This window comes from Neoarius graeffei, chromosome 20 (genome assembly GCF_027579695.1).
Source record: "Neoarius graeffei isolate fNeoGra1 chromosome 20, fNeoGra1.pri, whole genome shotgun sequence".
Lineage (NCBI taxonomy): Eukaryota > Metazoa > Chordata > Actinopteri > Siluriformes > Ariidae > Neoarius > Neoarius graeffei.
The window spans coordinates 11,781,415-11,794,958 of NC_083588.1; positions in this window are offsets into that span (position 1 = coordinate 11,781,415).

Consider the following 13,544-nt stretch of genomic DNA (forward strand, 5'->3'; position numbering starts at 1 on the left):
CTCTGATCTGTCTTATCAACAAGGCGTTTGTTTCCACCCACAAGCTGTCACTCACAATGTTTTCTGTTTTTCGCGCCCTTCTGTGTAAACTCGAGAGACTGCTGTGTGCAAAAACCCCAGGAGATCAGCAGTTTCTGAAATACTCAAACCAGTCCATCTGGCTCAAACTAGCGCCCATGCCACAGTGAACGTCAAAGAAATCTTCAATAGTTTGAGTATTTTTATTCTGATTTTTACTTCTGTCAAGGACTCTAGGACTTGAGTCTGGTCTTGAGGCGTTTTCTGTACTCAGCTAGTCTTTTCTTTGATTCATGGGCACTTGTCTCAACCAAGTTCCAGCCATCCATCCATTTTCTGCCACTGCTCCAAAGTCAGGTCGTGGTGGCAGCAGGGTGTTCCAGGTGTCCCTCTCCCCAGCAACGCTTTTCAGTTCCTCCTGGGGGATCCCAAGGCGCTCCCAGGCCAGATGACATATATAATTTCTCCAGCATGTTCTGGGTCTACCCCGAGGTCTCCTCCCAGTTGAATGTGCCCGGAAAACCTCCAAAGGAAGGTGCCCAGGAGGCATCCTACTCAGATGCCCGTACCACTTCAGCTGACTCCTTTTGACATGAAGGAGCAGCGGCTTTACTCCGAGATCCCTCTGGATGTTTGAGCTCCTCACCCTATTTCTTAGGGTGAGCCCAGCCACCTGACAGAGAAAGCTCATTTCAGCCGCTCAACCAAGAGTTTGTAAAGTAATGCTCATGTTTAGAGTGACACTGTTCATATTTCGGGTTAGCAGTGATACCTCACAGTAAGAAGGTTCTGGGTTTGAACCTTACAGCCAACTGGGGCCTTTCTGTGTGGAGTTTGCATGTTTTCCCCATGCCTGGTTTCCTCCAGATGTTCCAGTTTCCTCCTACAGTCCAAAGACATGTAAATTCGGTCAACTGGCTACTTGCCCATAAGGTGTGAATGAGTGTGAATGGTTGTTCATCTCTGTGTGAGCCCTGCGATAGATTGGTGTCCAGGGTGAACCCTGTCTCTTGGCCAAAGACAGCTGGGATTGGTGCCAGCTTGGATGGATGTTCATTTTTACATCTTTTTTTTTTTTTTGCAAACACAAGATTTGACAAGAAGGAATTCCTCTTTCTAGAAAACATCACCTCGTCACTGACTCAATTCACAAATGAAGCCAACTTGTTGAAGTAAAGGCTTGGCCTCAAAAAGGATGTGTTTTGTTGTCTCGAGCGTAACTCGGTCTGGCTGTCATTTGGAATCAATCTGAACCCCCTTATGACTTAATTTTGATTCTATCTTGGTTAATCTTTGGCTTGTCAGTTGCGGTCTTTACATTAATACAGTTGAGCACTTTGGTCAATGAAAATTGACGAGTGCTGCTTCCATCATTTGGGTGTTTTGTGATTCGTTCAATTTAAACTCATAAAACAAGCCAGTACGCAATTATACAACAGTGTCCAATAAAATTTGATCAGAAATTGGTCGTTTTGGTTTATTGGGCATTGGTTATCCTTGGATACTGCGCGTTGCATACATGATTTACCATCTGATTCATACGTTTTAGTCACAATTCACAAATTTTGTCACAAACCTAGAGTGCAAGTCCAGCTTTATTTGTCTAATTTGACACACAACAAACATATAAGGGTGCAATAAAATAAAAAGCAGTAAAAATACTCTGAGCTTGTAAACCTCCACTGTTTCTAGTTTCATTGTCCATGTTCGATTAGCAAGCGTTATTAAGTAAACACATTGTTACTTCACTGTGTTTTTATGTAGTTCTTCGACTTGTAAAAATAAAAGTAGTAAACATAATCAATGGCAGTTGGCTGGTTGCATTCATTTGAAAAAAAAAAATGCATCCAGTTAATAGTTACCTTTGTTAGCTCGCTTTACGAAGTAAAAAGTAAAAAGTTTACTCCAGAAACAATAACATATTAGAACAAGCGCATTAATATCCACCTTTTGTTCAGGTTATAGCCGGAACTACTTTCCGAGCCACTGTGTTGGCTGCGGACCAAAAATGGCTTAAAAATAATGAAATGAAATGTTTCAACGTTAAAAAATACTGTAAGCAATAAGCCATAATAAATGACCTGAGTCAATATTTGGTGTGAGACGACCCTTTGCTTTAAAAATAATAGTAGTCTCAGGTCCCACGAGTGCAGTTTGATAAGGAAATGAGCTGTAGGTTTTACTGAACATCTTGCAGAACCAGCCCCAGTTCTTCTGGACACTTTGACTGTCACACTCGCTTCTTCATTTTGCACCAAAACCCAGTAGCCTTCATTATGTTTTCTTTTTTCATCTGAAAAGTGCTCTCTTATGGAATATGCTGCGTTCAGATACAAACTTTTTTTTCTGTAATGTTTAACTTTGTGCTGGAAAAGGAACGTTTGGAACTCTAAAATGTTTTTGTAATGTTTTGACTTGACAATGTAGAAGTCATCAAATAGAAATCTAGAACAAAGTTTGTATGGGGAAAAAAATAGGGTGTCGAAGACTTTTGCACAGTCCTGTAGATTATGTTAAAATGTTTTGACTGAGCAAAAATTATGTTGAGCTCCAGTGCCGTATTAAGCCAATGCGGTGCCCCTGGGCACTATACCTCAAGTGCCCCACCACCACCACCACCACCCTGCGCTCACACGTTCAGTAACCTCCTGCACACACTCACAAACCTTGCCCTTTGCTGTCAAAAATAGTAGCATATACATAAACAGTAGTACACATAAACAAGGTCATTCTTCCTCATTGAAAATGTATTAAGTAGGTTACATCAGCCCATCAAATTCACTGAAAACAACCAACGATATGCATGTAGGCATATTGAAAGGTCTTATTCAAAAATGAGCAGCATATATTTGTATGTCTCAATAAAAACCTTCAAAGCATCCATACTCTATTCTATCCATATTAAAATGTCTCAATTCAAAATGTGTATCAATTCAGACAGCATCAGCAATTTAAACAGCATCCATCTATATACAATACAGCATATTCAAATGTGTCAATTCAAAATGTGTATCAATTAAAATAGCATACATTCGCGGTGGCTTGCACTCTTCTCATGAGCTATGACTCGGTCGGGGTGTTTCCAGTCACTGTATCCCGATGTGAAGGCATTTTGCTGCACAGCCAGGCATTTGCACGCGAAGCAATAAACCATGCCGGTTGAAGGGGAGTAGATTAGCCAATCTCTGGACACTGATTGTTTGTTCGGCAGCTGGCATTGAAAGAGATCATTTGTAAGAAATCTGGTTTTCTTACCGTCGTGCCGTGCGGATGCTGCATATTTAGCCGCCCGGTTGTGGTAGGTGGTGGGACCATTAGCAATAGCCAGTTCTTTTTCAACTCTGTTAGATCTCCCCATAGCGCAGGATCAGTTGAAATAGAGAAGTGTTCTACTGGCGTCAGCTGCGCTGGGTTGACATCCATAACACCCTCGTCTTCCTTCTCGTCACCATGGTGTGAACTGATCTCTACCTGGCTTAAAGTGACTTCGCACATATCCTCCTCCCCAGGGTCTCCCTCGCTCCCATCTTCCTCAAGGGGATCCTCGTCGTCGCCGGCCCCTCGGCTAACACTGGCTGTGGTTGTAGCATCTCCCCGGCTAGCGCTAGCAGGGCCATCTCCCTCACTAGCATCACTGATTTCACTAGCTTTGGCTTCAGCGCTGGTAGTGACAGCAGTTGTCGATGTTTTTATAAAAAAACGATCTAACATTGGAACAGTTTTAATTGCAGCTACACGCCTGGAGTCTTTCTCTTTTTTTAATTTTCTCTTCGCACAACCACTCAATTGATGTCTGTCCATTTTTCATTTCTACCGCGGTTTTTAAAAAATTGATACGTTTCACCGTAGGTGGACTGGCTCAACTGACAGGTTGAGGAAAGGGGGGTTAATGGTCACATAGGTCACTCTTACTCAGAATTATGATTATTGTCGTTGTTCTTATGAAATTAGTGTTCATAATGAATTATATATGACTATTTAACAATGTCAAATGTATAACCATTTTAAGTGTACAAACATTCACGAAAAATATTTTTAAAGTTTCTGTCATGTGGTGCCCCCCCCACTGGCTGTGAGTGGTTAGTGCCCCTGGGCACTGTGCCGCAGGCCCATATAGTTAATCCGGCCTTGTTGAGCTCTGTCGCAAAAAAACAAAAAACACTTTAAAAAGCAAACCTTGTAAATCAATCACTTACGATTCCGCACTCAAGTGTGGGAAATTTTGACTCATCCTTCATTAGAAACAGGAGGACGAGTCATTTATTATGGCTTTCACACACACTGTGTCAGAGGTCAGGGGTTAACCCAGTTACCACGGCGACCTCAATCATTCACACTCTCTCTCTGACACACACAGAGTTTTGGCATTAATTCATGCTAATAGCTAACAGAGCACCAGAGTATGTCCAGAATACTCTTGGGCACGGTGAGATGACAGCTCTGATGTTAAATTATACATTCACTGCTGTGTCACCTAGAAAAAGCCCAGATTATGTTTTTTGTTGTTTTTTTTTTTTTTTTTAATCTTCAGCTGTCCTGATTTGTGAGCCTGTGCCCACTGGAGACTCAGATTCCAGTTCTTGGTTGGCCTTCTGCTTCTGTAGCTCATCCGCCACAAGATTTAACGTGTTGTGCTTTCTGAGATGCTTTTCTGCTCACCATGGTTGTAAAGAGTGGTTGTTTGAGCTACAATTGTTAGGTTTCACGTGACGTCACATCCGCCTCATTAGTTATTCAAAACTTTAGCTGGTGGTCTACCAAAGCTCAGTTGACAAAGCGTTTGTACGGAGAAGATGCATTGCTCGCATGAAAAATGCCTTACGCTTGCGTTGTTTTTGGTTGTTCAAATCAATCAAACCATGAAACTGATAAAAGTTTCTTCAAGGTTCCCTTTGAACTCATAAAAAAGGGTAAACGAACACAGGATTTCACAAAAAGACGTAGAGAAAGGTGGTTTTTGAACCTCTCGCTGAAATCGAAGGGAGCCGAGTCGAAGCATGCTCGAGTTTGCAGTGATCACTTGGTGAAAGGTTTGTATTTTCCTTTCAGCTCTGTCCTTAGTGTTTTCCAAGTACTTTTCTTGCTATGTGTCGTTATTTTACGGTACTTTTTTAGTCACAAAGCGCTAAAGTCCCCAGCTGTTTCTTTGTTTACTCCTCACAAAGTCCATATGCATGAAGGCCGCGACAAAATTCTTACCCAGCCGTACGGTTACAATGCGCTGTGATCACTTCTCTGTCTCGTTTAACTAAGATCCAGGTCTTTAAAGGGGTTTCTGATGATCTTTGTGAATGATTTACCTGAGAGATAAGAGCCAACACAAGTGAGAATCAAGCGAACTGTTGTTTGTTTACACTTCAACTTGCAACGCTTCGTTGTAAAGACGCGAATGAAAAGCTTAAAAACAAACAACATGCTTCCACAGGCAAAAACAATACAGGATTCATTCGGCAGCGACTCGATCCCGAGGTCCTTTACTCAACCACATCCAAAAAAGTTCTAAGCCTCCATACTCTCCCACACTTTCATCTGTTTTGCGGTGTCGAAGGACGTCTGTAACACCAGATAGTTCGAGATGTCGGGGAGCTTGACTGAAGGGTAGTTTTCAAGATCGTATGACAAATCCTTCTTTCCCAGACTGGAGGGGTCGATTCCATTGCACATAGCAATCTTCTGAATATATCTAAAACCAGCAGTGGCTTCTAGATTACGAGCATACTCTGATAAGTTATCGCTAGTTGTTTGCACTACGGCAGCCGTTTTGGTTTGCTAGACCACCAGCTGTTTTATCGGAAGTGAAATCGCTAAGAAAAGTCACGTGACTGAAACCCAAGAATTGACTTTCTGTCACCTTGAACTATTCTCCTCGGACCTGTCTCTCATCAACAACGCCTGCAGAACTACCACTCATGATGCGTTCGTTTGTTTTCCGCAACATTTTGTGTAAACTCTAGAGAATGATGTGTGTGAAAATCCCAGAAGGCATTTTCGGAAATATTCAAACCAGTCCATGGGTCACCAGCAACAATTTCGTGATGAAAGCAATGGAGATCATGTTTTATCCCCATTCTGATGTTTGATGTCAGCATTCAGTAAAGTTCAGGACCTGTATCGTTTTATACAATGTGCTACTGCTACATGATTGGCTGATTGCGTGAATAAGCAAGTGTACAGGTGTTCCAATTAAAGTGGATGGCGAGTGCACTGATAATTGGGTCAGTCCATGAAATGGGGTTACCAAAATGTGACATAGAGGGAGTCACTTAAAACAATTTACAACTGAAAACAACTTTTATTTCCATGAAGCATTGACCATATAAGAAAATATAACATAGTTGTTAAGATAACTCCTGCTCTACAATGTATGATAAAATCCATAAATATTTACCCGGTTGCTAATGTAACAAGGACACGAACAAGCTTTTAAAAATAAAGGAAAAATATTGATAAAATCAATTTTTTGCTTTTATTTGCTTACTTTAAACATTAACACTGAATAAGAATTCATTAGGGCGGCACGGTGGTGTAGTGGTTAGCGCTGTCGCCTCACAGCAAGAAGGTCCTGGGTTCGAGCCCCGGGGCCGGCGAGGGCCTTTCTGTGTGGAGTTTGCATGTTCTCCCCGTGTCCGCGTGGGTTTCCTCCGGGTGCTCTGGTTTCCCCCACAGTCCAAAGACATGCAGGTTAGGTTAACTGGTGACTCTAAATTGACCGTAGGTGTGAATGTGAGTGTGAATGGTTGTCTGTGTCTATGTGTCAGCCCTGTGATGACCTGGCGACTTGTCCAGGGTGTACCCCGCCTTTCGCCCGTAGTCAGCTGGGATAGGCTCCAGCTTGCCTGCGACCCTGTAGAAGGATAAAGCGGCTAGAGATAATGTGATGTGATGTGTGTGAAGAATTCATTAGAAATATTAGTTCAACATCATAAACACTGAAAATATGAAATACCAGTATTTCACAAACTTTGCTGGACACGCTGATAATATCACCTACCTGCTCTTGCTGGCCGCCATTTTGATGCCATTGATAGCGACGAGAGCACGTGTTGTGGTGTGTGAGATCCCGCAAGAAGTTATCTCGCGTCAGTTCAGCTGACCTAGATTGAGTAAATAGGTCTCGCAGGTTGTGAACGAACCAGGAAGTGAGTGGACGCTAAGTTAGGATGTGAGAAAAAACATCGATAATTTCTTTTATTGCCGTTTGTTTAAATTTCTTTCTACCTACATCGTTTTATAGTATATTCTTCTTTATATTAAAAACATCAATCATGATTTCAACTCGTTTTATCATTTTTTATAAGCCTGGTTTCTAACGTAACACGGTAGGACATCACAATGTTACGTTCACAACCTAGTTTTAGTGGCTAAGCTAAATAGTTTATAGAACCTTCTTAACTTTATTATCGGAGTGTAAAACTAAATTGCAAGTACCATGAAACTAATTTTATTGAAATTCTCAGAAAGTAATGAAGGTTTATTTAAGCTCAAAGTCAGCAAATATTCCATGTCACAAAAAACGTGTCATCCGTGTCCAGTCACAGGGGAAGAAAATGTTTCACATTTCTTTATTTCAAAAGAAAACTTCATTTTTTTTATTTATTTTATTTCTTCAAACAATATTTATGGATAATCTGCTAAATATTTCTTTAAATCATGGAAATTAAAGATGAAATGATTATGTAAACCCGGACCAATGAAAAGTAACATCATTTGATGGACTGACCCAATTCCCAAATCTGGTCAGTCAGAAGGTGCTGATGAGTCTTCTAAAACACCAGTTCTGACTGTCGGGCAAATCCCAGGTTTATATGAATGCGCTCTGTGTAATAATGTTATCATTTCTATAGTAACAGCTTAAACAGGGATTTGTTACTTTTACCCTTTATAAATCCTCTCTCACGACACTAATACACATCAACACCCAAGTATAAACCAGGCCTTTGCAGGCTTCACCTCTTGGAGAAGGTGAAGCCGTAAGCAGATCCTCTCCTGATAAACCATGATACAGGGTCAGCTGATTATAATCGTACCTGGATTGTGTCATATCATTACAGCCAGATGGATTCGTGTGGTTTTGGTCGGTGCTGATTTGAGTGTGTAGTCACCGTCACACTCTGATTAAGCTCATATTTTAAATGGCTAAAAGGAATTGCAAACCGCATACACACACAGTGAGAAACAAGTTTCTGAAGTTATGCTTCAGTGGTTCTTCTGCACCGGCGGGGGAAAATGCTTGGACTCCTTTAAATATGGAAAAACTTTCTGGATATCGTGTGTAGGAGAGAAAGAGATGTGTGACCGATAAGGCAAAGGAGATGGAGTTTCATAAAGCCTTCTTAAGCCAAGTCGCGTGACTGGACAGTGTTTCGGAAAGACAAGGACATGGTGTGTGTTTGTGCACGTGCATGTGCACGTGCACATATGTGTCTTTATATATGATGTACTTGCCACATCTATGTAAGCTCTTTATCTGTATTAATCATCTCTCTCTTTCTCTCTTTTACTTACACACACACACACTGCAGACTGTCTGGCAGGGATTATAGAGGTAGAGAGGAAGTCAGGTGTGTGTGTCCTGCCATATTAATAATAGATCATAAAAATAAGGCCCACTTATTTGTCAACTTCAGCTAATGTATTTATTTACATCCAGAAGCACTTCATGCTAATGAACACTAACGTATGTATTAACCCATTTATTTATTGTGATATTAACTTTCTGTGCTCACATATTTATTTACTCACTTATATATTACACATATATAAATCTTTACTCATTTGTGGAATTACTTTTCTATGTATATTTGTGGCGGCACGGTGGTGTAGTGGTTAGCGCTGTCGCCTCACAGCAAGAAGGTCCTGGGTTCGAGCCCCGTGGCCGGCGAGGGCCTTTCTGTGTGGAGTTTGCATGTTCTCCCCGTGTCTGCGTGGGTTTCCTCCGGGTGCTCCGGTTTCCCCCACAATCCAAAGACATGCAGGTTAGGTTAACTGGTGACTCTAAATTGAGCGTAGGTGTGAATGTGAGTGTGAATGGTTGTCTGTGTCTATGTGTCAGCCCTGTGATGACCTGGCGACTTGTCCAGGGTGTACCCCGCCTTTCGCCCGTAGTCAGCTGGGATGGGCTCCAGCTTGCCTGCGACCCTGTAGAAGGATAAAGCGGCTAGAGATAATGAGATGAGATGTATATTTGTATTTACTTCTGTAAAGCTCTTGCTGTCCGCCAAGCTGACCTCGACTTCGCCGATGATATTGCTCTGTTAGAGGACTCTGTGAGCTCTTGCGAAGACCTTCTACACTGAGTAGAATTAGCTGCCCAATCAGTTGGCCTCCAGCTAAATGCAAGCAAAACTAAATGGATGCATTTTAATCCTTCATCAGATCAATCTCTTCATGTGTTGGATAGCTCCGAAATCAAGAAGGTAGAAGACTTCCAATATCTTGGCAGTTGGACAAACACTGCGCATGACATCAACACCAGAAAGGCCAAAGCTTGGGGTGCCGTTAATTCTTTAGCCAAGGTTTGGGCTTCCCCTCTCTCTGGAGAAACAAAAACCAGGGCCTTTAAGTCCTCGGTCGAATCTATCCTTCTCTATGGATCTAAGTCATGGTCTCTTACGAAAGCACAAGAGAAGTCAAGTCAAGTTTATTTGTATAGCGTTTTTAACAATAAACATTGTCGCAAAACAGCTTTACAGAATTTGAACGACTTAAAACATGAGCTAATTTTATCCCTAATCTATCCCCAATGAGCAAGCCTGTGGCGACGGTGGCAAGGAAAAACTCCCTCAGACGACATGAGGAAGAAACCTCGAGAGGAACCAGACTCAAAAGGGAACCCATCCTCATTTGGGCAACAACAGACAGCATGACTATAATATTAATAGTTTTAACATGAATTCAGTTTCGTTGATGTTATGATGAGAAGTCTTTGGATGGCACCTACACATGTATGCTTCGCAAAGTTTTCGACATCAGTTGGAACGAACATTGGACAAACGATCGGTTGTATGGCTCCTTACCACGCCTATCATCATTAATTGCCAAGCGCCGTCTGGCATTGTGTGGCCACGTACTCCGCCATGATCAACCCGCAGCTCAGGTCCAGCTTTCATTGAAAGTATTTTAGCTTTTTCTATATGCTGTTGGTATTACTCCATTACTGTACAGGATAGGAACCGCCTGCATAATATTGTCAAGGTGTGTTCTAAGATTATTGGACTTCCTGCTCGCCACCTGAATACTGTGTACGAGCAGCAGGCTAGCGGCCTGGCTCGTCGAATTCTTAAGGACTCGACTCATGCTTTGCTCCCGGCATTTGAGCAGCTGCCATCTGGTCGCAGGTTCCGCTGTCCGGCCTGTAAGACCCAGAGGAGGAGAGCAACCTTTGTTACAATAACTTAAGTCTTCTGTACAATACTCTAGTGCAATAGCACACGTCCTGATGTACAATATTACAATATCACCTTGTTACTCTAACTACAAAGTCACTCTAATCATATTGTCATTTTAATTTTGTCATTTTAATTTTATCCACGCCTCATTTTATTTATTTGCCATATTTTATCTGCTGCTTTTTTTTTATTTTAACTTTGTTACTGGCAACAGGCCTGCCATTGTATATTGTACATAATACGCTGTTTTTGTTTTTTGTTTTTTGTTTTTTTTTGCCCACCCATTTTTGTGATTTTATTCTTTTTGTGATTTTATTTTCTTGCTCTTTTAATGTACCGCTCTTCGCCCTTCTAATTGCCCTTCGGGGATAAATAAAGTTTTGTCTAAGTCTAAGTCCTCTACGGGAACCTGAGGCAAGGCGAGGCGTAAAGTTGGCCGGCCTCGTACAACCCTAAAGACAGTCCTCGGACGTGACACTGGTCTACCATCAGATCTGCTTGGGATGGCCATGCTCGACCGGCAGGCCTGGCATGGAATATCGCTTCAAGTCACTGGCTTACCGGATGACTAATCTATCTACTTCTGTAATTAATTGCTGATTTGTGTACTGTCCTTTTTAACAACTTTTTTCTCACAATATTTTTATTATTTATATATTTTATATTGAATTGTATTCACTGTATGTATTATTTATTTACTCAATTAAATGCATTCTTACTGATTTACTCACTGAACACAGACCTATTGACCCTCTTCATTTTCATCCTCAATGAATTCCTGATTCAGTTATTACTTACTTATTAATGTATCTTTTAATACTTCGTCGTTAACTGTTTGTTTTCTTTATTTCGCCACATCCTTATTGACGTATAAATGTAATGACGTGTGTACCTATGTTTTTATGTATCTACTTTACTTGTGCATGATGGATATACTGTACTTGGTTACTGACTGACTTAAATATGTATATACATGCATAAATATTGTATTTCTTTTGATCCTGAGCTGAAGTATGAGAGAAAGAGGATATTTTGAGTGTGTGTGTGTGTGTGTGTGTGTGTGTGTGTGTGTGTGTGTGTGTGTGTGTGTGTGTGTGTGTGTCCTGAGTAAACTTTGCCTGCTGTAGATGAAACCTTCAAATATTTGGATGATATCAGCAGTAAGAGCAGAATCACAGAGAGACTTAGTCATTGTTGAAATTATTCAACTCTCTCTCTCTCTCTCTCTCTCTCTGTATGTGTGTGTGCTTCAGCTAGCCACTAGAAGGGTCAAAAAGTTAAACACACACACACACACACACACACACGTTGATATTTGGCTTCATACTACAACTGCTGCTACTACTACTACTACTAATCATAATAATAATCATAATAATAATAACTCGTTTTGTTATGAGGTAGGTGTGTGTGTGTGTGTGTGTGTGTGTGTGTGTGTGTGTGTGTGTGGTTTGCAGATTTCACTCCTGTAATTAAAACCATATTTCTTTTATATTTCATCAAACTAATACAACAGTGCCATCTGCTGGTCACAAGTGTGTACTGCCTCATTTAATGACCATCTTTGAGCGTTCTATCTATCTATCTATCTATCTATCTATCTATCTATCTATCTATCTATCTATCTATCTATCTATCCTCTACTACACACGTGATGCAAGTTTTAGTTTAGAGGAGCTTACAGCATGTGGAGTTTCCTGTAGCTTCATGTTACTCTGTGTAACCTAGGAAAAAAAATATATGAGTCGATCTCCATTTTCTGACGATTTAAAAGCTAAAGTTTCCACACCAATTAACATACATGTCAACCCCTTTGGGCGTCCACCTGTAGTATCAGAGGAAGAAATCCATAAAATCAACATAAACTCCTTATAGCCTTCGAATCGCACCAAACTTAATAAATAAACTTGCCTGAGAACTTCGTCCAGCATGTCGAAAATCGCTTCGCCCGTGCCGATATTGCAAACGGGCATGTCTATGATTCTTGACTTCGCCCCTCTGTTTATGTTGAAGATCCGCACCAAAACGGCCAGTCGCTTGTCCGTCTTTTTGTTATTGGATTCGTCGATCATCAAGGAAAATGGCGACGTCCGGCAGTGCTGGATGATCGGTAGTGTAGCTTCGGGGGCCAAGCTCTTTTTGATTATTTGCGTTGTTTTGGTGCGCCTACAGCTGATAGAGTTCGCAATCGTACTGTCCGTGCAAATTCGCGGCAACAGTTCTGTCAGGTGGTCCGCAACGGCTAGCGGCAAATTGTGCTGAGCAATAAAATTACAGATCGTAACTTTATTACACTTGTTGTTGATCATCGGTCTTAGGCTTTGCAAACATCATCATTTGCGGCTGATTCTGTTTCTGGTGCAAATTTCGCTGATGTAGTTTGGACCTCACGTGTTCCCTCACATCGTAAACTCCAGACGCCGCAACTTTTATATCTCGCACACAAACTGTGCAGTGCGCGTCCTCCTCATTTTTCGCCTGAACAATGACACCATTAAATGTCTCCTTCCATTCAGGAAGATACCGCCCGCCGTGTCTCATTTTCTTTCTCGGTGTTCCCATTCTTTCACTCAGCAGACGCTATTCAAAATCTCTCAGGTGTAAACAATGAGAAAATCGTTTGAACAATGACCGTTTGGCGCGTTTAAATGCAGATCGTGCGCATGACTGGAACGAGCGAAGTCTCGCAGTCGCGATACTGCACGAGGCTTGAGGAATAAACATCTGGTTTCACATAGTCTGGGTTATCTGCCCCTGCATACATGCTGTTCTTTGTCTATAAATCGAGCTTTTGTATGTTTTTGCGACGATCAGCTGACGATGTTCAAGTAAGATACACAAAATAAATTTAGGTCAGAAAATAATCCATAAGACTTTGTTTATACGCCCGTACACCCTTGAAATGAGCTAAAATCTGTATAATTTCCGGACAATCCGTACAGGTTGACATGTATGAATTAACATTTATCTTAACTGCAGATGCTTATCCATGACATTTGTTCAAGTTTAGCTTTTTTTAGTTTTCCGCATTGATGCTGTCAGGATAATGTGGCGACTACGTAGCCAATTAGCATTATGCTAACTCCATTCTGGTATTGCCGCACGCACTCACACACGAAGTTAGTCGATACTTGATCC